The 27,749-nt window shown below is 40.7% G+C and overlaps 1 protein-coding gene across 1 annotated transcript in view; it reads right to left on the reverse strand.

The window, feature by feature from the left end:
- The window catches only part of NGF (nerve growth factor), an 83,682-nt gene extending 56,390 nt beyond the window's left edge, over window positions 1–27,292 (reverse strand). The window contains exon 1 of the mRNA XM_054980831.1: window positions 27,096–27,292. The gene's annotated coding sequence lies outside the window, so the exon portion shown is untranslated. The remainder of the gene's footprint in view (window positions 1–27,095) is intronic.
- Window positions 27,293–27,749: the final 457 nt, after the last annotated feature.

Genomic DNA, 27,749 nt, shown 5'->3' on the forward strand with positions numbered 1-27,749 from the left:
ATGCTGTTATCTACCCTGAGCCTGCTCGCGGGGAGGGTGGAATACAAATACGATAAAATAAATGAATAAATAAATAAATAAAATGAATTAAATAGTAAAACAGACCATTGTGGTTTGCCATAATTATATTGCAATGGTTATTATCAGTAAAGGTTCATAATGACTTTTCTTCATATTATGAGTGCTTTATGAAGTTTAATTCTGGTATTAGTGAAGAAAACCAAACCTTCCTCACTAATCCAGAATAATTTGTTTAGGGTGTCAACTAAATACCGAACACAGCCATGATTCCATGCCTAGAAGAAAGGGTCCCATATTATAAGGACATGTTAGAATTTATGCACACTACCAAATTAAACAAATGAAAAAAGTGGCTCCTGTTCTAGAATGCAAAAGATAAAATGTTCTACAGTTTGGAAGTCCTTGTATTCTGACCACATCTGCAAAGTTTTTCCAAAAGTTAGACCTTGCAATTTACTTATCTTAGTTTTCTGACTTTTGATTAGGAACACAACTTAAAAGAACTTTAAAATCTTTAACAGAAACATAAGGTCAACCATATCACAGGATTAAAAATGTGCCTTTTCCTAACCTTGTGGTGTTTGATACCATGCTAGAACTCTGGAGGCCACCATATACTTTCTTTTCCTTATGAATCAGTGGCATAAAACTATTATGATCCAACTGAAGCAAGAAGCATATCCTGCAGACTCTGTCTTCCAGAGATTACTTCTGTATTGCCGAAGTTTAAAGAACTGTTTGCTGATCCTAAAGACAGCCAATTAATTCTTGAACATTTAAATCCCTTTTCCAACTGCCTCTACAGGGACAGTGAGTTGTTCAAACAAGCATGTTCCATTTCTACTTTGTGGCACTGCACGTGCATTATACAGGAAAAGACAAGCTCACACTGATATCATACTTTCCCATACGTGAATGCATATATGGAAGGAAAAAAATTCTTACGACCCTAAAAAAAGGAATGCAAACGATATCAGTTGCCCCTATCATAAATCAGCTTCTATTTTCAGAAGAAGTTCAGGTTTTAGGAGGGACGGAACTCTGATAAGAAGCAAGGTCAGCATCCTGTGATTGCATAAATTGGGGAGTAGAGTGGGGTATAAATGAAGAAAGAAAAATAACAAATCAATGGGAGAGCATTTGCTTTAGATACAGAAGGTACCAGGTTCATCCTGGAATCTCCAATTGAAATGACCAACTAGTAGGTGATGTGAAACACCTCAGTCTGAGACTCTGAAGAACCACTGCCAGTCTGAGCAGATGATCTGATGGTCTGGTTCAGTATAAAGCAGCTGCTGATTTCTGCTGATTCCCTCCTCCCAGTGCAGACCCTCACCTTGCCACCTACATTGCTCCTGAAGGTTCACTGACCTCGGGAACAAGAATGGGGTAGGGTGGGCTAAGAGGGCTGCAGCAGGACAGTGTCATTGTGAAGACTGCAGATGGCTGAATATGTGCCAGAATCCATCAGGGCGAAGTGACTTGGATTTGGACAGCACCAGAATGCTTTTGATGAGATATGCAGTGAATTGGCAATGGGACAATGGAATAATGAGACTGCCTCATTTCACTTATATGTCACTGAAATACATTTACATATTTATCTTGCAAAGAGCTCAAGCGGCATACATGATTCTCCCTTCTGAATTTTATCTTCATAGTACCATTGTGAAGTAGGTTAGGCTGAGAGACAGTGACTGGTCCACGGTTACCCAGCAAGCTTCAGTGGCAGAGAAGGGCTTTGAACCAGGATTTCCCAGATCCCAATCTAACACTAATCACTGTACCACAGTTCTCTTTAGAAATATGTTGAGATGCGCAACATGGGGAAAGGAAATTATTTTCCAAGTATGCAAAGGGATGAAAACAGCTGCACTATACTTGACAAGTATTTCAGGTAGACCCAGCAAACAAGAGTGGGGAAGGGAATATGAGAATGCACCCCATGTTCCCCTAACTGCAGACTGATATCTCTTTCTCTGAATTTATTTATACCAAAACTAGGGTTGTTATCTTCAAGCTCCTCAAATCTGGGTAACCTTATTTGCATATTAAGCACATTAATTGTTGTGTTGTTGATTTGCATTTCTTTCTGTTAGCCACTACAAAAATGTTGGGGAAGGATCATAGAAAACAAATCTTCAGCTGGTTGTTTGCTCATGCCAGGATTTGCTCAGGCTCTCCTTTACCACAACAGCAAAGCTTGTTTGGAAAGGAGAAAGATGGAGCAAGACACTATGGTTTCTGACGTTCATTCTCCAGCAATACATAATCTGCCAACAGAAATTCCTGTTTGTTCCCCCCACTCAAGTACAGAACCCCTCCCCCGAAAAACCAAGTATTAAAAGCACATGCGAAAGAATGTGCGCATATGCACACCCCTCTTAGCTTTCGCAGGATCTAATCTTAATAGGACAAGGTCTTAGCTAATAGCTGAAGTAAGCTATGGGCAACTCTTCTGTGCACACTTACCTCCTATTGATTTCAGTAGGATTTCATTGGCTTTCATTAAACTGACTTCAATGAACTGTGTACCGAACACATGAACCCTTCTTATTTATTACATGCAAAGTTCTTCATGGCTCTGGTTTGGCATACCTACGTGACCGCCTCCCTCCCTATGTTCCTCCATGGCAGCTTCACTCATCTGAACAGGGTCTCTTGCAGGTGCCAGGCTGCACATAGGTGAATTCAGCAGCAGCCCATACACAGGCTTTCTCTATGGTGTCCCCTATCCTGTGGAATGACCTGCCTGAGGAAGTCAGAAGAGCCCCCACTCTCCTGGCTTTTCGTAAATGATGCAAAACCGAACTATTCAAAAAGGCTTTTTATTCAAATGGGAGGGCTATATTGTAGAGAAGGGGTCTCAGATGCTTTGCTAATGAGGGACCATAGATTTCATCACTGTATTGCCTTATGTATTATCTGCTGCTTTAAATATGTATTCCTATGTACCACCAGTGCTCCATGTTGTCTAACATTAGTCCTAGAATTGATTATGTTCTGCTTCAGTATTTTTTCTACTCTGTATTGGATTCTTGCTAATACTACGGGCCAAGCTACAAGTGACAAATGACACTTGAACGGCAAGTGGATTGAGTGGAGGGCAAGTGAACAGAGAGAAATACACTTGCCGTTCAAGTGTCATTTGTCACGTGTAGTTTGGCCCTAAGTCTTTTAAACTTGTATCTATTTACCCTATGGTATTGTTTATGAAATGTCCTTGATACTGTATTGAAATGTACTTGATACTGATTGTACTAATCTCATACTGTGTAATCCACCTTGATTCTCAGTGAGAAAGGTGGACTATAAATGACATAAATAAACAAAAAATTATTTGGAATCATACCACTGATCTGTCAGTATATTCTAGTCTGACTAGCAGCAGTACTCCAGGATCTCAGCAGAGATCTTTCAGGTCACCTACTACCTGATCCTTTCAATGAAAGATGAAAGAATCATAGCCTTTAAATCTAATCATAGTTTACTCAGATACAAATCCTATCAATTTAGATGGGACTAGCTTCCAAATAAATGTGCATTGTATTACAGTCCTAAACATCACAAATATCTCCAACATATTTATTTATTTATTTCAAATTTCTATTCTGCCCTCTCCACAAGTGGGCTCAGGGTGGATAACAACGTATTAAAATACAATAAAAATTCATCTACATTAAAACAACAACCAGGGCTTTTTTTCAGCAGGAACGCAGTGGAACGGAGTTCCAGCACCTCCTAAAAATGGTCACATGGCCGGTGGCCCCACCCCTGCTGCTCGGCAGTGCAGAGGGCAATCTAAACTCCCCTCTGTCTGGAGATCAGGGGGCAGGGCCACCAGCCATGTGACCATTTTCACCGAGGGCAATTTAAACTTTAAAAAACTCCTCCCTTGTTCCAGCTGACTCAAAATGACATCACTGTGCAGTCTTGAGTTCCACCACTGAGTTCCACCACCTCTTTTCCCAGAAAAAAAGCTCTGAAAACAACAATGTATTAAGACACATTTAAAATAGGATGGTGGACAGTCTTCACGGGGAGGGTTAAGATTTTATACACCCCTTTTTTCAGGCTGGCGGAGGCCCATATTAAGTCTTTCTGCACAATGAAGAAACTGGCTACAGAACTCAAGGTGAATGTATGTCAATTACCTCAACCTAGGGTTGCCAAGATCCAGGTGGGGCTGGGAGATCTCCTGGAATTACAACTGATCTCCAGACTATAGAGATCAGTCCTACTGGAGAAAATGGCTGCTATGGAAGGTGGACTCCATGCCATTACACCTACTGAGAACCAACCCTTAATCTTACAGAGCAGAAGAAGGCATTGATAAAATATTTCTAAAGCGAGAGACTGTTTTATGAGGGTGGGGATAATCTGGAAATTCACAAGAAAATCACTTACTTTTAGAAGTCAATTAAAGCCTAAGAAGCAGAAAACACAGATGGAGCTACCAATAGCTGGTGAAGGACCCCAATTAAAGCAACCATTAAGGAAGTGGGTCATAAGAAAGCAAAGCATTCCCTCTTATTTCCTGTCAATCACAGCTGTGACTTCCTTTATCGGCTAGAACAAAGCGAAGGTGGAACACACCTGTTTACACTGCATAAATTAGACAGAAAGTTGTGTGAACATTTTTCCTTTTATCTCTAGATCTTTCTTCTTAGCTGGGAATCTGGGCAAGCCAATGAGCCAAATAGGGTAGCTTATTCTGAGAAAATCCCAGTCAGCTGGTCAACATTAACAAAGAGGCTTGAGGGATGCCAGGTTCACCACTACTGCTGATGATGATCCAGCTAAAGTTAAGAACTTTTAAGCCTGACAGATTTCAATGGAAAGAAATTACATATACTGTTTCATAGAAAGGAATAGGACTTTGATTTTAAAAACAGAACAAAGCTGGGCCTCTTAACACTGAGACAATTCTTATGAGTCCTAAAACAGAAAATCAACACAACAATTGCTTATACGCTGCTATTATAAACATACACAATAGTGGCCTTTGAACTTTGCTCTGAATTTCTCTCCTTCTCACAAACCAAAATTTGAAATGATGCCCAGTGAAAGAGACTGGATTAAAGTTGATAGGATTTAGAGAGCAAAATTCCTTAAGAAAATGTCCTAGTGTGGGGGAATTTTGAATATATTACAATTTTTTTTAAAAAATACAGCTGTTTCTAGAACATGAGCGCTTTCTACAATGATGCCTGAGGGTTATTTAGAGAAGAATCATCAGTTTTAAAAATACTGTAATTTCTGGTTAATAAAGCTTCTAATTGTGCTTTCCATTTACTTTTAAAATGATTTTAATTTTTACATATTTCAGCATGTACTTCCTTATAATTTTATTATTTAATATTATGCTCTCTTCTTTAATGCTGTTTATTAGTGCATCTTATCTGTTCATGCTGTTATCATTGTTATCAGCTCTGCTATGCCCCAAAACAGCAATGATAGCTTCTCTCTGAATCACCTCTGGGTATTTTCTTTGCAACACTCCTTTCTATACTTTTTGTGTCTGGGTTCCAACAAATACAACCAATCCATATTGAAGTTATAAAGTATGTAGAATGTACAGCTTTCTCTTTCAAAATACTGACAAGTAGGGACCTGCTGGAACCTTGAATGGGAAAGCTGTAACATACATGTGCTGACTCAGTAACTACAAGTATATGCGTGCATTATAATAACATTCGATTTATATACCGCCCTTCAGGACAACTTAATGCCCACTCAGAGCGGTTTACAAAGTATGTTATTATTATCCACACAACAAAACACCCTGTGAGGTGGATGGGGCTGAGAGAGCTCCAGAGAACTGTGACTAGCCCAAGGTCACCCAGTGGCTTCAAGTGGAAGAGTGGGGAATCAAACCCGGCTCTCCAGATTAGAGTCCCACATTCTTAACCACTACACCAAACTGGCTTATGTAGTCCACTACAGGAAAAGTGCATCAACTATTATTATATAAAACGTGGCAGTTATCTACTCTTATACCAAGAAGTCAACAATAAAATCCCATTCATATTATACAGCAACCAAGCAAAGCGAAGAAATCCTTCTCTCCATTAACCACTGTTATAAAGGAGAATAATTATGGGGAGGATTTTTTAAAATCTCCTGTGCTTCTTCTCAGTGGAATGGAGTAAAAGCTACAAAATGAATGTGGGTACCCAGGAGGTGAGAAAAAGACTACTGTAGAATGGAATGGAAAAGCGGGAGAAAGAACCAGCTGGTGGAAGAACAAACCAACTTACTGATGCAAATGTTAATGATGCATATGTAACCCCTATGAGGTAACTGGTTTAGCCCAGTAGGGTGGAGTCAGTAGCTAGAGGCAGACTGCTGAAGAGGAGGCTGGTTGCTGGAGAGCTTAATAATAATTTATATGCTCCCATCACCTTGAATAAGGTAATCAAATGTTGTATGTAAACAATATGACTTAAAGTGGTATTTGTATATTGTGGTTGGGTGGTGTTACTGGGATTGTATTATTTTTGCAGGGCTGTAATTCCCCATCAAGAGGACAGAAGCCTGGGCTACACTTGCTTCGAATTAGAGAAAAAGGACTCATCACTTTGTGAAATGTTGAACTGTTTTACCTTTTCAAAGGCATTGTTGATTTAAAGTTTTCTGTATGAAATGTATGGGCACTTATGAACTTAGTTTTTTAAAAGTTGTATTTTATTAATGGTTGCACTTATGAGTTAGTTTTTTAAAAGTTTATTTTATTAATTGTTAAAAAGGCTTTTTTAAAAAAGAAAAATTCTTAAAAGTTGTGTGAAAGTTTGCTTCCTAAGTCCCAAAGAACCCATAAAAAAGAGAAGTTACACATACTCTACTTAAAAATGTTACATTGCTTCACGTGGTGTTATCTTGGTGACAGTGCAATTCCATCACTTTTATCTGCCACATGTGAAACAATACACTGAGGGAAATATTAATTTTGAAGGATTTGGGGATAGCCCCAGGAAAGTGACTACTATTGAAGAAAACAGGCCAGGTGATAGATGCTGCGATTGGAGGGGGAATAATTTCCCCAGAACTACATTACTTTTATGCATTCTTTACATGTTTTTTTACTAATTGACTTAATTGAATAAATTTACAGTGAAGCAGTAGAGTGGTAACAGTGCCGTAAATGTATTCTTCCTCCTGACTGAGGACAAGATCCATCACGAATTTCACTTGTGCAAGCAATGCAGTTTGCCAAGAAGAACTCTGCTATTCAGCTTCCCCAGTCTGTTCAGGGTTTCATTCATATAGTACAATATATTATAAAACAGCACTACTACTTCTTAAGGAGTCCAAGGAAACTGCTTCTCATACAGATGCATTCTTGCTCAGTCAATATAATGACCACATGGCAGTACCAATGAAGAGTTTTCTCTCCTACACTTCCTCCCCGAAAATGCATACACAGGAAGAAAGAACCTCACTGGCCCCACCCATTATGGTTCCTTCATTCACATATTGTTGCACTGGGACCATACCATGAGGAAACTGAACTCACACCACTACAGCTAAGTGTGAATTAAACCAGCTTAATAAAATAGTGTTACTTCCCAACCTGTTGTTAGTTAATCATCCTAGTCCTGCATTTAAAGCAGTTACTACATGCCTGTGTGATGAGTATTTGCAACTCGTCACTAATCCCATGCTAGCATAAAACATTATTGTTTCTCAGGAGAAACAGTTGCATGGATGGAGGTGGATGACAATTAATTACAGTCTTCAGAATATTTGTGACAAATCCTTCTTGATAAAAGGTACTATTTTCTTATCAATGGATAAAAAGCAAAAGAAAGTCAGGCATGCTCCCACTAGTTTGCCATAACTGGACATTTCAATCGCCATTCATTCAGAAGATGGTAGTTTGCATCTTTTCTTTTGTAGATAAAAGGCAAACATACCAAGAATTTTTTATTAAGATCAACCCTCTTTAAGACGTTAGCCACTGGGTGGTACAGCAGAAAAAAAATTAGAACATTTAAGGCCAGTGCCGATGGTCTGCGGTCCTCGTTGGAGGCCATTGTGAACACATCCTTGGGCACTGGGGTTTTCCCCAGGCCACTAAAGGAAGCCGTGGTGAGACCGCTCCTGAAGAAACCATCACTGGACCCCACTGACCGGGTCAATTTTCGCCCAGTCTCGGACCTCCCGTTTCTGGGAAAGGTGATTGAGCAGGCGGTGGTGGGACAGATACAGGGTTTTCTGAATGACGTCTCGGCCCTAGATCCCTTTCAGTCCAGATTCCGGCCAGGACATGGGATGGAGATGTTGCTGGTCGCCCTCAAGGACGACCTTCGCAGACATCTGGACTGAGGTGGTTCAGAGCTGCTGATATTACTGGATTTGTCAGCAGCGTTTGACACAGTCGATTACAATCTTCTGACTCACCGCCTCGCTGATGTGGGGATGCGAGGGACTGCCTTACAGTGGCTTGTCTCTTTTCTCCACAGTCGAGGACAGAGGGTGGCACTTGGGGAGAAATTGTCACCCCGTCACCCATTGGTGTGTGGGGTCCCACAGGGGGCAATACTCTCCCCTTTACCGTTTAACATCTATATGCTCCCCCTTGCCCAGCTGGTGTGAAGTTTTGGGCTTGGATGCCATCAATATGCAGATGACACCCAGCTGTATCTGATGATGGATGGCCAGCCCGGCTCAGCCCCAGATGTCCTGGAACATGCATTTGCAGCCATGACTGATTGGTTGAAACAGAGTCGACTGAAACTGAACCCAACAAAGACGGACTTGAGCCATGGGGGACTGGATTCGGGACTCCAGCTCCCGACCCTCGATGGGGCACAGCTTGTGCCTGTTCCAAGGGTTAAGAGCCTGGGGGTGATCCTAGATGCCTCCCTGAAAATGGAGGCACAGATCACAGCAGTTGTCAGGTCTTCTTTTTTCCACCTGCGGCAGACCAGACAACTTGTCCCTTACCTGTCTACCTGTGACTTAACTACAGTGATCCAGGCAACGGTCATCTCTAGGTTAGATTACTGTAACTCGCTCTACGCGGGCCTACCCTTGTGCCTGACCTGAAGATTACAGCTAGTGCAAAATGCAGCGGTGCGCATCGTTATGAAAGCACCAAATAGGGCGCATATTACACCAATATTGCGCGAGCTACACTGGTTGCCAGTGGAGTATCGGATCAGGTTCAAGGTCTTGGTATTGACCTATAAGGCCCTGTGAGGACTGGGGCCAGCGTACCTGATGGGCCGTCTCTCCCCATATGTTCCCCAGAGGACCCTACGATCAGGAGAAAAGAAATTGTTATCAGTCCCTGGCTCCAAGGAGGCCCGCCTGGCCTCGACTAGAGCAAGAGCTTTCTCAGTCCTAGCTCCTACCTGGTGGAACACTCTGTCTACCGAGACCAGGGCCCGGCAGGAACTACTATCTTTCCGCCGGGCCTGTAAGACAAGAGTTGTTCCGCCAGGCTTACGGCTGAGGCTGGGCCTCCACTGGCTGGAGGATACAACATCTACTCCCCTCCCTATGAGAGCTGCCCACCACTGTTCTTAAGCAGCTGCTATGTTCAACTGCACTGTTGCACTTTTTGTAATCAACGGTATTGCCGCCATCAAGAAAAGAGTGCTGCTATTTTAATATCTTTGTACAATGTTTTTAAATGTTTTATATGAAATGTTTTAAATGTTTTAATGTTGTTATCCGCCCTCAGCCTGCTTGCGGGGAAGGCGGAATATAAATACGATAAAATAATTTAAAAAAAAAAATAATAAAAGATGTCACTTATAGCGGTAATACTGTACATGACGTACCCTGATTTCTTCCTACATTAGATCGAACCAGTACAATTGAGATTTCCCCCAACTTACGTATGACCTAATAACCTAATAATTTCACATAATTTACTTCTATAATACCAAAAAAAATATTGCCATAGATTAAAGCATCATGGGACTCAGGAATGGGGAATGTTTGTAAACAAGATTAAGTTAGTTTTAATAGTCCTCAGGGGAATATTTCTGGGCTTGGGCTATTTGTAGATTTGATTCTCTAGACATTGCCCTGAATTGATTTCTAGGTGTAAGCAAACTGCTTTAGCTGTCTTTTTCTCAGTCCCCTGTTAAATTCAATATTATAAATTAGATGCCATTGTGTTTTAAGTCTCTCACCAATCAAGTTGCCCTTTTTAGTGCTCTTATTCCTGTCTTTAAAGACCAGGCTGACATACAGAAATTTTGGAAGTGAATCTTTTCCAGCACCTTATCATCATACCAGGAAAAGCTCTGCCTATTAAATTCCTGTGTGCCAGGTAGGGATCCCAGACCCCCGGTGGGGGTGAGGATCTCCCGCCCCGCTCCCCACACCCTGCCCCCACTTACCTGAGCAACGGAGATGCGCACCTTCCTTGAGCACTCCCCTGCAGTGCGGCGTGCTCCCATGCACTGCAGCTGCTGGGATCGGGCCCGTTTTGGCCCAGATCAGGGCCGCTGCGGAGCGCAGGAGTGCTTCTGCGCTCCGCAGTGCTCAAAACGGGCCCAATCCACAGCAAACATGCCTGTTTTCAGCAGCTGCGGAGCACAGGAGCGCTCCTGCACTCCACAGCTCCCCAAAATGGGCCCATTCTGCCGCAGAGCGTTCCTGCGCTCTGCAGCACCTCAAAAAGGGGCCTGATCCATGGCAGAACAGCCTGTTTCAGGTGCGTTCTGCAGCGCCCGGGGCCGCGCGATGACGTCACCCCTAATGACATCGCGCCTGTGGGGGTGCACGAGCCTCCCTCTCCCCAGAGATCAGTGCCAGGCTCCTGTCTCCCGCTGGGAGATTGAGGGGGCCTTGCAACCCTTGTGCCAGGCTCTCTTAAAACACCAGTCCAGCAGAAAAAAAATAAAGAAAATCCAGCCTTTTCCCAAACAAGGTACTCTTGCATTCTACAAGAAGGAAGTTCTAGCTTTGACTGTGTTTTAGAGTCTCTCTAGACGTGCAGGTTTTAAATTTTTTTTTAAAGAACCCAAACCCAACTCGAGTTTCCGCAGCCATACAGCAGTTAAAAAGTAAATGGTTATTTTTAAAAAGGAGCACCCAAATGGCCTCAGAATGCCTCCTCCAGCAAGCCATTTCCCCATGTTACAATAGAACTGGGAAGTTTCCCCCCATTTTTACTACTCCACGTGCACAGGATACTACATGTAGAACAGGAAAACCCCCTACTCCCCTGCCATTTTGACATGGGGAAACGGCTTGAGGGGGGAGGGAGGAGCCTCTCCCACTGGAGAGGCATTCTGAGGCCATTTAGGTTCTCCTTTATTTTTCACAGCTATTCCCCAAAGCAGGGAACCTACTCCTGACTGTTCTCTAAAGACACCCCCCCCCCCCAAGTTTCAGGAAGATTAGATCCCTAGGTCCCATTCTATGGGCCTCTTATGAAGGTACTGCCAACCACTCTCCATTATTCACTGTGGAAACATTTCCAAGCAGGATCTCAGGCAGAAACACACAGGGGCAAGGCGGTCACTAGCCAGAGGCACACTCCCCAAAGCAAAAATCATGTGGATCAACACCAAACCAGAGAATCATGTCAAAACAGAGAATACCACTGAGGCAAGAAGAACAAAACTGAATCAAGGGAACCAAAATCAAACCAGAGAATTGTGTCAAAACAGAGAATTTCACCAAAACCAAACGGAGGCAAGAAGAACAGGTTTGCTTAGGTTAATACTTTAAATTGAAAAGCCCTATATGGTACATTAGGATTCCCAAGAATAAGAGGAATGAGTAATAGTGGCAATATACACAGCAGAACAATAATTAAAAGGGTGATGCAGCTTCCAGGTGGATCAAACTCCAAAAATTCTAAATAAATAACATTATGTAGATTTCACTCCTTGCTGAAAAGGTAATGTATGCTTTGTCTGACTATGAGCAATTGAAAATCCATTCAGCAATATAGTTTTCAAAATACCAACCAGATATACATGTTTAAGCATATGGAAATGATTTAACTAGATGTTCTTCATTCCTTTGGATCATGGGCAGTCCTTGGTATAAAGTATTCTACCTATTAACTTGAGTGGAGAGTGATACTGAAGTTTTATATTTATTAGAAGAACCCAGGTATTCAGTTTCTAATACCAGGTACCAGGCTTTAAGACAGAAGTCCAATATGAAGTGGACAGATTTCTTAAGGATTTGCATATTAAAAAAAACAAAGTGAATTTTAAACTAAATTTTATACAGTCTATTACTATAAATCCATAAAACAACTTATTGAAATTACTGGATGTTTACTTGTATTTTGTGCTATTCCCTTCAAACATGTTTGACAATGTTTAGATCCAGCAGGATTGGAGAAGTTTCCTGAGTAACTGCAAAATAATTTCTGTTCTGTACTCATGTGTGAAACTTCCTTAAATTGTTTCTGACAGTTGTAACTTTAGTAACCCAAATATGTGCTGCATTATCTCTTGTCCTAAAGAAGGAACCTCTCAGGCTCTCTGAAGATTTTCTTGCACACATGCTATCCAGCCGTTCTACTTTGAAGCAATGTGTTTTACCTTTTGATCACTATGTTCAGTCTTTAAAACTAACATTCTGCATTGCAAGGCTTGGGATAGTGCAGCTGAGATTATACTCTTTTAAGACGGTTAATTTATTTTGTTGAACCAGTTGGTCCCTACATACCAATACCAACACCCTCCTTTGAAACATATTACACTTAAATAAACTGCTTCCAAACAATGGGGCATCCAAAAGATCAATGATGCAAGGATATTTCAGGAACCTTCAATGACTGCAATACATAGAAAGACTGATTACAATCCTACTTATGGGATATAAGCCTAGATTTAGCCTGTATTTTTATTTGCCTTCTGTGTTTGAATGCTATATATTTGTTGTCTTTTGTTTTTTCCTTAATCAAATAATCCATCAACTTCCACCTGTGTTCTGTTTTCAACTGTGTCAATATTTTATTTCTTTTGGAATGGCTACTACATTCTATTTAAAACTTTGGAGTTTGTGGACTCAATTAAAAAAATTAAGGAAGCTGTGAGGTGAGGCACTTCATAAAAACATGGTTCAGCTGGCAAGGAACTGGAATGGGACATCAGACATCACATATTTCAATTATTTTGAGACAAAATTTGCTTTGCATTTCGGTCACATGTTTTGCTGTTTTAAAGTAGTGGCACATAGGATCCATCATAAGGGTCCCACTGCTGATACACAGGGGGAAATCTGAAGTCTGCCCTCAGTGGGTTGGATCCATTCCAGACTAAATCTTTCATTAATGGAATGGAACTTTCCTGCTGTCTTCCTTAGAAACTGCCAATTTAGCTTGGATCCAACCCAGAGCCTGCGCAGCTGCAGCCATCTTGTACACTTCAGTGGAGATCTGAACCTCCAACTGAAGTCCAGAATCTAGCAGAACCCTGACTCAACTGTTAAGGAGAAATACAGATGGATGCCATCTGCATATTGGTGACATCTCACTACAAAACCTCAGATAACTTCTCCCAGTGGTTTCATATAGATGTTAAGCGTGGAGGACAAGTCACAGGGCCCCACAGTATAAATGTCATGGGGTCAAACAACTGAGGCCATAGCTCCACTTTCACTGACTGAACTACCCTACTGAAATACTGCTCTGCTGCTCAACAACTTCCTATTTATTCTTGTTGATGTTGCTTCTGCAGAGGGGAGAGGATAGACTGAATACATGAAGTTGCCTTATACCGAGTCAGACTATTGGACTATCATGGTCAGTACAGTTAACTCTGACTGGCAGGGGCTCTCCAGGATTCCATGTCAAGATCTTTCACATCACCCATGATCTGATCTAAGGAATGAGCCTGGGACTTTCTGCATACAAAGCCACAGCCCCTCCTCATATTTCCAGCATAAAGGTATTTGCCAATTCTTTAATAAATTTGATGCAAACACAAGGCACTGTAGTAATGATCACATTTATTTGTACTATCTTTGCTCATATCTAGAAATACAGAAACAAATTGACCATTCAGAAATAAGATAATCCAAGCGTCATTAGCTATAATCAACAATTAGTCAAGGAATATAAACAGGAAAAGTGAAGCTTTTCATCTTGCCAGTTATGGAACTCTTCACAAAGTATATTTTTGAAGTATATTTTTTGAATACTCTGCTTTTATTGCTTGGCCTAATTAAATGCTAGATGCTCTATTCCATCAATCAAACCATGATCCATAAAACAAGAAGCTCATTTTCTATGGTTCTCACTCAAACATGATTTTTATGTTTGACTGCAATAAGTGGCACCAGTCAACAGTTTAAAAAGAGAAAACACACTAAAAAGAGAACAGATATAACTCTGTGCCATATAAAAGGCATTTTACCACATAGTTTTTGTTCATCTTTTCCTCCAAAGAGCTCAGGACAAAATATATCAGCTTTCCCTCCTCCATTTCATCCTCACAACCACCTAGAAAAGTAGGGAAGGCTGAGTGAGTGGCGGGGGGTGGGGGTGGGGGGTGGAGAGTGAAGTACCCCTGGAGAGAGAAGTACCCCAAGGTGACCCTGTGTGGAGAACTCCTGGAATTACAACTGATCTCCAGACAACAGAGAGCAACTGGCAAAAATGGCAGTGTTGGAGGGTTATTCTACGGCATTATACCCTGCTGAAGTCCCTCCTATTCCCAAATCCTGCCCTCCTCAGGTTTCACCCCCAAATCTCTAGGAATTTCCCAACCCAGATTTGGCAACTCTATTCAAGGTAACAACAGAGGTGACTGTGGGGAGGTGAGCAGAGAGGGCAGACATTCATATTCATAATTCAAGAACCAGTATAGACTTAGAGCACTGGCTGATGAGACCTGACTTCAAATCGCGAGTTGACCATGAATTTCACTAGGAAATCTTGGGACAATTACTATCTTGTCTCATACTGTTGTTGTAATGAAGGAACTGTGAAGCAGCAGGTAAACAGATTCTTAGACACACAAATTTAAAAACATGTAAGATGCAGCTTACACCCAAATAAATTGTTTCCACTGGAGTAACTCTGTTTAGGATTTTACTGTTAAGAGTCTGCCTTTTTCACTGGGACTCAAGGCAGACTAACAGAATATAAAACACTGCAATCAAACAGCATAAGATAATAAAGAATGCAATGAGACTAAGATGACAGAATTAGAGAACAATATGAAGAACCAACTATCTAAAGGTATACTATAAACTGTATTGCAATTGTTTCTCTTCTTCACTACAATCTAGGGATTCTATCTGACCATACTTCTTATGTTGCTGCTTTAGGGCAATCCCCACGATCTGATGAAACATTTGGCCAAAAGCTAATTATCTCTAAAGGAGACTAGTCATTTAAAGGAAACTGCCCATCTCTACCTTAGCCCGACTTTTTTCAGAACAGCAGTTAAAAGGTCAGAGTTGCTTCCCATGTTACAGTGCTTCTACAGACAAATCATGAAATTCCAGAATAGCTTGCTTCTCAAAAGGAATTGTGGAAATAGATGTACTTTTCTCCTTTTCTTTTTTATTATTTATTTATTGATAAAACCAGAAAATAAAGAAAACTATTAGATCCTTCAGAGTGGAAAAAAAGAAGCCAATGTCACAGTACAGGAAACTACCTGTTTATTGACATCATTTATAGTCTACCTGGATAGCAGAAATCTGAAAAAGAGCAGAAATCTGAAAATTGAGCTAAAACAAAGCATAAGGATTAAAATGACATGTTAAATGATGCCCCCCACACAATCCTTCCTAGAGGGGCAAGGACATGCTTATGGAATTGCACCTGCACATCCTACATTGGATGACTGTGCTGGCAATTCATCTCTATATTGGGGCCCAGTTCAAAGTGCTGATTATGATATCCCATGAAGTACATCCCATGAGTCCAACATGTGACAGGTTCAACATGTGCATAGTTTTAAAGTCTTAAACAATTAATGCCCTACATAACTATACCCCTAAGTATAGGTACCAACACTCCTACATACATTCCAAATACCCACATACATTCCATAAGGTGTATTCCTTTTCCTTGTAAAAGAAGCCATATTTTACAACAACTACAGTTCAAAGACTTCTTATGTATTCAGTAAACTGCTGAACTCCAGAAGATGTTATTGGCATACTGGCATGCCATGAAAATAGCAAAGTGTGTCACGAAATGTAACAAACAGGAAGGAGCTTAAATGTGAGTAGTGGGAAAGACTGTCTTCTAGCAGACTAGTTGGGGAGGCAGATCTAGTGATGGCTAAGAGACCAGAAGAGGCAGGTCAGGGTCTTTGGAGAGTACCATATGAAGGAATTCCAAGTTGTATCTACTGCTAGAATCTTGCATATTTTAGACTTTCCTGTTTGCCTGTGGAGGAACTCTGTAAGAAGCCAATTCATCTGCCAAGTGGTGGGGAAGAGAATGACAGGAGTTATAGTAGGAAAGGAAGTAGTGGCAGCTTTTTAAATCAACATGCTTTTAGTGGTATGATTTGTCCTTAATGTCTGCTTTATTTTATTGTTGTGAGCTGCTTTGCGCTGGTCTGCAGGGGCAGCATACATTTCTAAATAAAATAAATAAATGGACACATGAAGCTGCCTTATATTGAGTAGGACTCTTAGTCTATCAAGACCAGCACTGTTTGTTTTGACTGGCAGCAGCTCTCCAACAGTTGATGCAGAGGTCTTTCCCATCATCTGCTACCTGATCCTTTTAACTAGAGGTGTGAGAGATTGATTCTTGAGATTTCTGCATACAAAGCAGATGCTCTACCACCACAGCCTTAAGGGCTGTGCAGTACCTGGATTGTGACAATGGAGGATTTCCCAACAACTCTATGTAAAGAATTAGCAGATGGAAGAGGAAGTATAGGGTAGTTTTCAGTCCTCTGCCCTCTTATTTGAAGAGAAGGGTAGAAAACTTAATGAGAACCTGCTTCCGCCATGGCTACAGAATATTGGTCTTCTCATTTATTATCTGCTGCAATAGGCCACTATGTTGGAACTATTACAGAAAAGACTTGGCTTTAAGAATCTGTGAGACCAACAGGGAATTACTAAACCTTGTTCTGGATTTTCTTTAACTGGGATTCCATATGCCTATATCACAGCATATATATTAGTGAGGCTCAAGTCTGTTTTTTTTTAAAAAAATCTCCTAATTCTGATCTATAATTTCACACCCAGACACTTAGAAGAAAAACTGAGAAATTAATGAGAGCTGTAAAAACAAGACAAAATCCCCAGTACTGACAGATATAATAATGTTTAACGCACCCTAAACATAGTTAGGCCTTATATGGTGGGGTTGAGGAGGGGGAGAGCATATACATTTCAAGTAATATGAAACTGGCAAGACTATAATATACCTCTCTTTGGAATACCAATTGTGCTAATTTCCTCAAGGCTGTCAAGGAAGACTAATCTTTTATAAGTTTTTCAAGCAGTCACCACCTCACAGGGAAGCAAAATAAGCCTGAAGCGCAGCAGCTTTCAAACTGCAGCCCGCCTTACAAGTGCAGTTACTCAAAAATAAAATAAATGACCAACTGCCAGGCTGTGAATTTTACAGTCATGTTTATTGCACCTCAGTGTTAGGAGGCAAGACCTACGATTATATTTTTTGACAACATTTGTCACATTTAACCAAGACAGAGGAAAATCCCCCAAAGCATGGCAAATAAATCACCGTACCTGCTGCTGGGAGAATTCCTATCTCTATGTCTGAACCTGTTCATTTGAAAACGAGTGCTCCTTAAATATGCATCAACAAAACAATAGCTGGACTGGAACAGCCCAGTTGTTCATCAGGAGAGAAGTTGGATCCTCTGAACAGTGAGAACTGTAGACTTATTTCCAGTGCAAATGCTGCAACTTCTAATTCATTTTAGGCCAGTAAAGTTATTTCAGACATTTCCAAAACATGTCAGACTGAGTACGAGTTTGAGTCTCTCAAATTGCTTTCTTGGTTTTGTTCACTCAGCAGTGAATAGTTTTGCTTTGGAGCATCTCTTTAGGGGACAAGAGTGTTCTCAGGATCTGGACATGGCAACCTTACAAACAAATGTTTATGCTAAGTTTTGTAAACTGCCCTATACCCATTTAGAATACCCCAAATTGGGGGTTCCCAACTTTTAGAACCTGCTCCCACTTCAGAAACTATGTGTGTGTCTGCCCATGCTCTTCTCCCCAGTGTTAGAGCAGGCTTTCCAGTTCTAGTTCTATTCTCCCCACAATACAGCTGGGGCTGAGAGGAGTGGCTTACCCAAGGCCACCTGCTCAGCTCATGGCACTAGTAGGATTTGAAGCAGAAGAGTGCAGATTTGCAACCCAAGCACTTAACCACTGTGATACAGTAGTTCTTCAAAAAAAAATGTGGAAAGTAAGTATGCACAAATGCACAGTGATTGAATAATTTGTTCGGAGAAATCATTTGGGTATGCACCATATACATATGCAGCAGGCATTATAATTTCAAATATGTTCCTCAGTATGACCTTTACTTTTAAACTTTTTGGGGTTTTTTTAGATACATGTTGTAAGTTAGCATAGGGTGCAGCAGTTGGAAGCTCTTCTGTGTTGGAAATTTTGAATTTTTTTTGAAAGACTAAAGCATTTATACTTCTTACATTTCATAAATTTCCCAAACAGTACAATTTTAGATGCTGTTACAAATCATGCATTTTGTGTTAAAGCAGTACAATGCACTTAGACTTGATGTACTGCATATTTTGATTTTTTCCATCATTTCTGTTTTTTCTGAAAGCAGGGGAAATTCCCTGGCTTCGGAGTTTCAGAAATTTCACCTCTCAAGCAGTATTATACATTCATGGGAAATATTATCACCTATTATCTACTTTGAATCTGCTACAAGATGGAAAACATTTTTAGGACTAACAGAAGCAGAAGCAAGATCCTATCACTTCATTATTTCATGCTTCCTATGGCTTCTGATTGAGACCATAAGCACTACATATAATCTGAATAGGCTTGAACGACGGTTGTGTTGCAGTCCTCAACACAAACTGAACTATGAAACTGAACTCATGAAACTGAAAGTGAGGGCCAAGCTACAAGTGATGAATGTCACTTGAACGGCAAGTGGATCGAGTGGAAAGCAAGTGGAGGGCAAGTGAACAGGGAGGAATACACTTGCTGTTCAAGTGTCATTCGTCACTTGTAGTTTGGCCCTGAGTCAGAAGACTGATCTATATATGTGTCTACCCAGACTGGCAGTAGCTCTCCAGAATCTCAGATAGAGGTCTTCCACATTACCTACTACCTGATCCTTTTATCTGGAGATACCAATGATTGATATTTGGACCTTACGGTGCAAAATTTACTTTCAACACACAATCCAAGCAAACTGCTGAGAACTTCAGGATTCATTTTATCAAATACTTTACGAGCTTTCTGCTCATGGTGAATTTACTTGTGTTATAGAACAATTTCTCCTTGATAAATTATTGTATTATGTCACCTTTCAAAAAGAGATTATTACACTTATTTTATACATAAATATATGACTCTGTGTTACAGCAAGCCAAACCAATAGTTTATCAAATACAGTATCATCTAGCCTGAATACAATCTACATGTCAGGGTCTCAACCACAGAAAGTTCTTAACTAGCATCTCCTACCTGAGACCTTGTAACTGGAGATGCCAAGGCCTCCACCTAGGACTTAAGCTGAACATGTACTCTGGTACTGAGCCATGGTCCTTCCCTGGCCCCATCCCTTCCCCCAGGCAACACCTGTGAAAAGGAAAGACATTTTGGGAAAGACATTTTGGAAGATGGATCCTTCACTACAAATATTTTTTAAGTCCCTGTTCAAAATACTATCAAACTTTCAAACTTAAAATTTTCAGTAGTAGAATTTTTCTAAGCAATGCAGTCTTAAGCAAATGTTCATCCTTTGAAACTCAGTGATTTCAGTGTGAACTTGAAAAGGTGTAACTCTACTTGCCTTGACCTGGATGGCCCAGGTGAGCCTGATCTTGTCAGATCTCAGAAGCTAAGCAGGGTCAGCTTTGGTTAGTAATTGGATGGCAGACCTTCAATGCAGACCAAGGTTGCAGAGGCAGACAATGGCAAACCATTTCTGTTAGTCTCTTGCCATGAAAACCCCACCGGGGTTGCTATAAGTCAACTCTGACTTGAAGGCACTCTCCTCTACCAACTCTGCTTAGGACTGCATTGTAAGAAACTGTACCATCTGATTTTGAAAGTGCAAGGGTTCAGAGCAAAGGCTTCCATAAACAAACTAATTTGGTTTAGTCAGGAATTCATTGTTACAATCTGATGCTATACAAAGTAATTAAAGACCTACCCCACCCCCCATCATGCTTACAATTATAACCTATATAATAACAGTACTTAACCCAACACATCCTCGTTTTCTTATTGTCCTCTGAGTAACTGGAAATTACAGTCATATTATTACTCTTCCCCGTAATGAAGATCTTGGTTTGTCTAGAATCTGATATAGCCACTCCTCCTTTTTTATATAAAAACTCAGAAGGCTTGGAAAGAGAAAAAAAGATGTTTCCCAGGAAGCAAATATTTCTCTCTTCTTAAATAATTTCTTACAGTGAACACTGGAAATGTATGGAAATTAGACTGAAAGAGATCAGGACAAACTCAAGTTCATACTAAAATATTATTGGTGACTAAAACTTCCCTCCATTTTTTAAAAATGTCACCCATCAAATTCTGGGTATGATAGTTGCAACCTGTGTTTGGCAAAGTTATTGGTGATGCCTACATTAAGTAAAAGTTTTCAAAGACATTTAAGGTTTTAATTTTGAACATCTATTTGTCATAAACTCTCAAGATTACATCTCAAGGAAGAGAATAAATTGAATATATGCAATTTAAAATGTAGGATAAAATCCCTCCTTGCAGTTATTGATTCTGGTGTTTTAAGTTTAATTTTAAAAACAAGTCACAAAGTGCATAGACAAGGGTGACAGCATTACTCCACATTTTAAGAAACATAACAGCCATAAACTCCTGCACAGGACAGTTAGCGTACATATTTCAGCCCTATATTAATTTTTATCCACACACAATATTGATAATCTGTTATTAAGAAACATCAATTTAATGATAGTAATGGCAAGAAAAGGGGAACGTCTTATAATTATTGCAGCACCAATATTTATATTAAATCCTTTGAAATTACACTTGCAATTTACAATAAAATTAATAGCTATAAAGCCTACAAGCATCTAGGTCACATGGGCTTACTTGTTTTGTAAACATGTTTATTTCAATGAAATGCTAATGGCAGGTATTTTTTGGATGATAGCATTAGGCTACAATCCAAAATATACTTACCAGGAAATGTCCTATTGAATTCAGTGGGATTTACTTCCACATAAACATGTTTACAATTGGACTGTAAATCCTGTGCCACTCATCAGGATCTGCAAGTTTAATCTTGCACAATGTTATGAAAATAAAATGTTCCTTAAAACCATTGTGAAGTAATCCATTATTACCTTTTTAGCTGCATTAATGTATTAATACTGTAGTAATATGGTGATTAGCTTTACAATAATTTCACATACCTTTATACCTTTCACACATCTTTATTTTACTTAATAAAACAGTCCTGATTTTTTCAGTCTTTTCTTCATTCATGAGTAGTAAAATGTCTGTACAATTAATCTGTTTGCACTTCAGCATATAAAGTAAAAATACACATTGATATCCATCCTGTACCTCTACTCTCCACTCTTAGTGGTTAATGCAAAGACATAATACAGATTTTTGCAGTTAAATCACCAGGGAAATATAGTTTAGAAATCAACATTTTTTAAAAAGTGAACTAATTATTATTTATGTATTTATTTTATTAATTAGGATTCTAGCCTGCCTTCCCAGCAAGTGGGCTCAGAGTGGGTTACAGTAATTAAAAATACATTTTAAATACATAATAAAATTAGCATCATAATTAATACAGAACACAGAACTAGTTTTTATAAAGCATGCTATCTCCACCCATTCCATAAAAGTACAACAAACTATGGAACAAACAACATTAGTTCCAATATGCCTATTAAGATTTGATCGTAACATATCGGTGATAGTATGAAGGATAATAAGGGAGGGAAGGTGGCATGGTGTAGGCAGATCTCGTAAGGGGTAAGGGTGTTAGGGTAAGGGCAAGTGATAAGGGTAAAGAGTAAGATCTCATAAGATCTTGGTAGCTAAGCTTGGATGGGGAATCACCAAGGAATACTCTGCAGAGGAAGGCAATGGCCAACCATCTTTCCTTCTCACTTTACATGAATGCCTCTTGCTGTGGTAGCCATAAACTAGCTGCAACTTGACGACGCATACATAGGAAAGTTATTTTTTATTACAATGAAACAAAATTAAATGGTACGACAATATCTGCAGCAACCCATTTTTAATTTGTGTATACCAACTCACAAAACTAAAAGGGCCCAAAGTTAATTTCATCCTACTTTTTTCCAAAGACAAGACACCAATATACCAACACCACATTTATGGAATCTGGGCCCCAAATGCCACAAGCAGAGAGTGAATGCACTGCACAAAGTGTTTGCGAATATGGTTCAGATAAACCAGACCATTAAGAGGGATTCAAAATACAAACAGCAACCCGATGACAAGAAGAGGATATATGCCTGATTTAAATGTGGTGGCAGTCATGGACAGAATGATGCCTATGTGTCATTCTTGATGATAGGCACCTTGTTTACATTAAGTTACCTTGCCTAAACATGCATCATCAGCACACCACAAATCTGTGGCCTTAGCAGATGCTATGCTGGCATGGTAACTATATATACATGGCCGCTGAGGGCCTTCCTTTACTCATTGATGGAGAGTTTGATGACACAACAGGTCATTTGAAGGAGAGGCTGCAAAATGGAGGGCTGGGGTTACCCATGACTCACTGCACATAAATATATGCCCATGATGCCAGCCATGCAAGTTGCAAGACCAACAAAACACAACATATTGAGAATGGTGGCTGTACAGAAAGGGATTTCAGAGTCAACAGGAGACAAATGAATAGCATACCAAAAGAGAGAGAAAATGCAACAAATGAACTTGTCTTACACCAAATCAGACCATTGGGTGTGGGTGTGGTACTGGCAGAAGATCTTTTACAACACATTCTGTTGATAAATGCCTTGAGTAAAATTCTAATTACAACTGACTGACAGTGATTTTTTAATTAGCTAAAAAAGATATAAGAACTAAAAAAAAGCACTAAAATATTTCACTTCTGTTTACATTGACGCTACATTAGGGATTGAATTACCAAAGTTCCTCTCCACTTTTTCTCCCACACCAAAAGGAAAGTGATGCTAATCCATTATTTAATGATTAAGGGTGGTTTTACCACTATGAGTTTTCACCCAACAAACTCAATGCAGGACAAGAAAAAAATTACAACACAGTTTCACCTATGTCGCTAGTCTTTCTAGAAGTAATATTAATAATTTCCAGCTGTAATTAACAATAGGAAACCATTAGTGAGAATATACTTTACGAATGGAAGCTAGAACAAATTTGAGGGATAGGGTGTTTGTTGTTAACAACAAGTAAAGTAATGTAATGGCTACTGAACCTTGAAAAGTTTCTTAAAAGCTAGTATAAACAGGGCTTTCTCAGTGATGATGTTTGGTTGCTAAGCCAGATCTTAGTTTGATTCACAGCTGACATGGTGAATTTCTAGATAACTGCATTATTTTTGCCTAGTCTTAAAATGTATACATCTTTATGGATTTGGAGTGTTCTGTCCTCCTTGTATATCATATTATAGACTGTGCAGTGGAATTGGATAAACATCTAATGACATGATGTTCCCAGTTCAAAAGATGTCTGTGGAATTTCAGTCTCAGCTGTGATACCAAATGTACTATGTTTTAAAAAATAAATTCAGCATTATTTAGTGTTACACTAATTCCCAAAAAGATAAATAACAGTTACAGTCAGGAGTTCTGATTTCTTGGGGTAACTTCTAAGCTAGGGAGCAGATGTCGGCCCTTATGCTGACCCCCACAAGTACACATACCCCCACAAGTACAGCATGAGAAGCACACATCCCTTTACTCACACATACCTCACATCCACTTTTAACATTTCATTGCTGCAGAAGCTGCCTTGTAACAAGCCTGTAGGTTATTTTCCTTAGCAAAACATTTCTGGATTTTTGTTATACAGAAATTGATTTTCTAAGTCCTGTTGTTTTTCTCATTCATCTCACATTCTGAACTAGCAGTATAAACTAGCTCTGGTATACAACTTTAATTTAGATGTAGATGTCTCCTTAAAGTTCTTTACTCTACTGCCATCATTACAATACTTGCTATTTGTCTACCTGTTATTTCCATGGATCATAACTGACATCTTTATGCTGATTCACGCTTGCTGAGCAAGCCAGATCCAACTGGGTAAGTACCGTGAATTTCAAAGTAGTTTCATGAATACCCAGGAGTAGGTTTTATTTCTCTACCTATACTTCACTTTTGTCTCCTTATAGTCATATGAAGTCCTAGCAAAAAACATTAAGAGCCAGAACCCCCTCCTCCCGCCCCAGTTTATATAGGTGAATTAATTCCAGACTACGAATCGTTTAATGCTTATCCTATAACAGAATGAACTATTTCCATCTGAAATGCCAGATACTCATGTGGAACAATTCCCTCCGTCCTGAAATTTTGTTTTATTATTAAAATTACTCCTCTGCCTCAGATTGAAGACAGAATCACAAGGCTTTCTGGCAGACAATGTAAAGCAATGACTTCTGCTGCTCAAAACTAGGATCTGTCCATAATCTGGCTCACAGCTCAACACAAAGTGAAGAACACATGTGGAGAGGTGGTGCGGGTCTATTACAGCTTGATCCTATGTTTTTTTACTCAGAAGCAAAACCTCATAATGTCAGTAGGATTTACTTCTGCATATGTGTGTTTGGGATCACAGTCTTATATTAGCTAATCTCAGTTCATTAAATAGATCAAGAACAACTAAAGTTTTATCAGGTGGCTGTACTCCACACATACTGGTTAGAGGGAATTGCCAGCAGAGGTCACCATTGCTTTAAATGGTGCATGATGCATCTTTATTACAGAAGAATTTTAAGGGATGGTCTGGGAGTGTTAAATTCCAGCAAGGAACTATGTGACAATTTATTTTTAAGTTTTTTATATTAATCTATAAAAGTTGCACAACCGCCATATAACCAAAATTAAATTAATTAGCAAAAATAATGAACAAACCTTTTCCTTTAAGCTGAAACGAATAAAACAGAATGTAACAATTTACGTGCAAGTTTTTAAACAAGACTTATTTTCTGTGAAGTCCATACAATTGGCTCAGACTCATAAATGAGCAACACAAATCCATATCAACAAGTGGGGTCTTGTCTGACAAAAGCACTATTACTAATTTCATATACGTACCTCTCCCATGTGTCTCTACATGGTGTTATGCAAAAGGGAGCTAACTTCTACTTAGAAACAGAGATATATTCCCTTATCCTGTCTTTTTAATGCACCCTAACCTCTGATTGACAGTTTAAATGAGTAAGGGAAAATAATTACTGTTAAGGCTATATGCATTCAATACATTTTAAGGGACAAAAAAGACCACTGTGCACTCTTAAAATCTTTTAAATGAAACTTAAAATAGGTCACTTAACAAGAAGAACAGGGATACTTTTAAGGGGAGGGGAGTTAACTTTGTGCTCATCTAATGCTAGGAGAAAGTAAAGAACATAGTCATCATTACTTCCTTTCCTACCATATTGTGAAACTGTGTATTCTGTCCCTTTAGGGTGAGTTCCCTGTTGAATAATCATTATCCCAATTCTGCAGACTCTTTTGACAGTGACTATTATATTGCTGAACAATGTCTCCAGATGTTGAGACTGTCAGCTGATGATTCAGACACTTGACATTAAGGTCTTGTCCATCTTTGGCTTATCATGACATGGGATGAATTCAAATAACTTGGCCTTTGCTTTTTTTAAAAAATCAGGGGAGGAGTACTATAAATCCATTATTTTCAGAGCAGAGCTCCATGTCCATACTGAAATACTCCTCATTTTGCAACAATACTGTACAATATGACAGCATACACAACATTAGCAGGACCTTTGCTGAACACACCACTGAAACTAGCTGATTTCAAGAGAGAAATAGCTAGTGGAGGAGCTTTAGAAGGACTTCAGGATCCAGTCACATTATCAGTTACACTACGGTCTGAAGCTTTATCTTGATGCATATAGGAAAACCAACATCTGATTGTACGTTTTATCATAATAACAGATGGCAATGCCAGTAAACACCCATGAATCTCCCTTCGAACAGTTACTATGTCCCTTCCAAAGCTTCAACAAACTTGGAAAAACCAGCCTGACAAGCAAACAAGCACCCTCCTATTTACGAGTTCATTTGTTCCTGAAATTCCTGAGCAGAGAAGGGAAGGTTTAAAGTCAAGCAGGTGAAAACCAAAGTTGGTGAAACTTCAAGACGACGGTAAAGAAACAAACAAAAGCAGCCCAACCTGTGTTTAGACTCTTCTGATCTCCCACTCTCTTTTCCCCGCCGCAGTGGTGTTTCCCTTCGGACCCGCCCCCCCACCCGGCTTAATCTCCAAATCAAAGAGCACCGTCAGTTTCTATCCTGCCCCTGCTAGACGGTCTGCAGCTTGAGGGGACAGACCGACTACACAAATGCACCCGTCCTGGGGTCTAGGGGACCACAATCAACACCAGAATGTCACACGCACGGCATGCTTGGACAGACATAAAGCCACCCACAGGCATACAACTGGAAGACTAAAACGCACCTCCTCGCGACTTTTCGCACGGAGCCCCAATACTGGCAAATGTGCGCCACGGAGTACGTGCAGATGTTTCTTTGGGGATGTCACCAGGCGGGACTCGCTGCCCCCATAAGCAGGGGCAGCCAAAGGAGCAGTTCCCGGGCGCCCAGCGGGGCTGATTCCGCCTCAAGCGAGCGAGCCGTGCAGCCTGCCGCTGCGGAGCGCCTTAGCGCTCAAACTTCGCCAAGTGTCTGCCCTTCCCCGCGGTCGGCCCAAGGCGCCCCACTCACCTCAGCGCTGCGGGCAGGTGGAAAGCCCCCCTAGGAGCTGCTGCTGGAGGTGGCGTCGCCCAGGCTGCGGTGGCTCCCCCAGCGCCTTGCTCCGTGGCCCCTTCCCCGACGCACGCGAGCCATCCACTTCGCACGCGCGCAGCAGCCTCATTCACAGCGCTCCCTCCACTCCGGCGGAGCGCACTGACTCACGAGAGGGACTCGCTCGCGCTCCGCCTGGGTCCTAGCGCCACAAAGCGCGCCGCGCGGCCACCAAGGCTTAGGGGAAGTCCCCGAAGGGGCGCCGGCGGGCTCCTGAGGAAGGCGCAGCAGGAGCGCTCATTGAGGCAGCCCGCACTTTTGCCCGCCCGCCCGCTCGCTCGCTCCGTGACTACACAGCGGACGCGGACTCTGAAGAGGCACGTGCCAGCGCCAGTCTCCCGCGGGGGACCAGCACAAATGGAGCAGTCTTGGGCCTTTCCCGGCTTCTGATAGGGCGAGCCTGAGAGGGGACCCTCCCCAACAGTCAGCGGAGGGAAGGGGGAGGGGTGGCTCTCTGGAGAGTTGCCTACCAAGTGATGCTAGGGGGTCAGTAGCCGTTCCCAGATCTACAGAGCAATCCTTAACCAGTCTACTTAAATTTAGAGCTTACTTCCAGGAAAGTGTTCTTGCGGC

The sequence above is a fragment of the Eublepharis macularius genome, chromosome 5 (genome assembly GCF_028583425.1).
Source record: "Eublepharis macularius isolate TG4126 chromosome 5, MPM_Emac_v1.0, whole genome shotgun sequence".
NCBI lineage: Eukaryota > Metazoa > Chordata > Lepidosauria > Squamata > Eublepharidae > Eublepharis > Eublepharis macularius.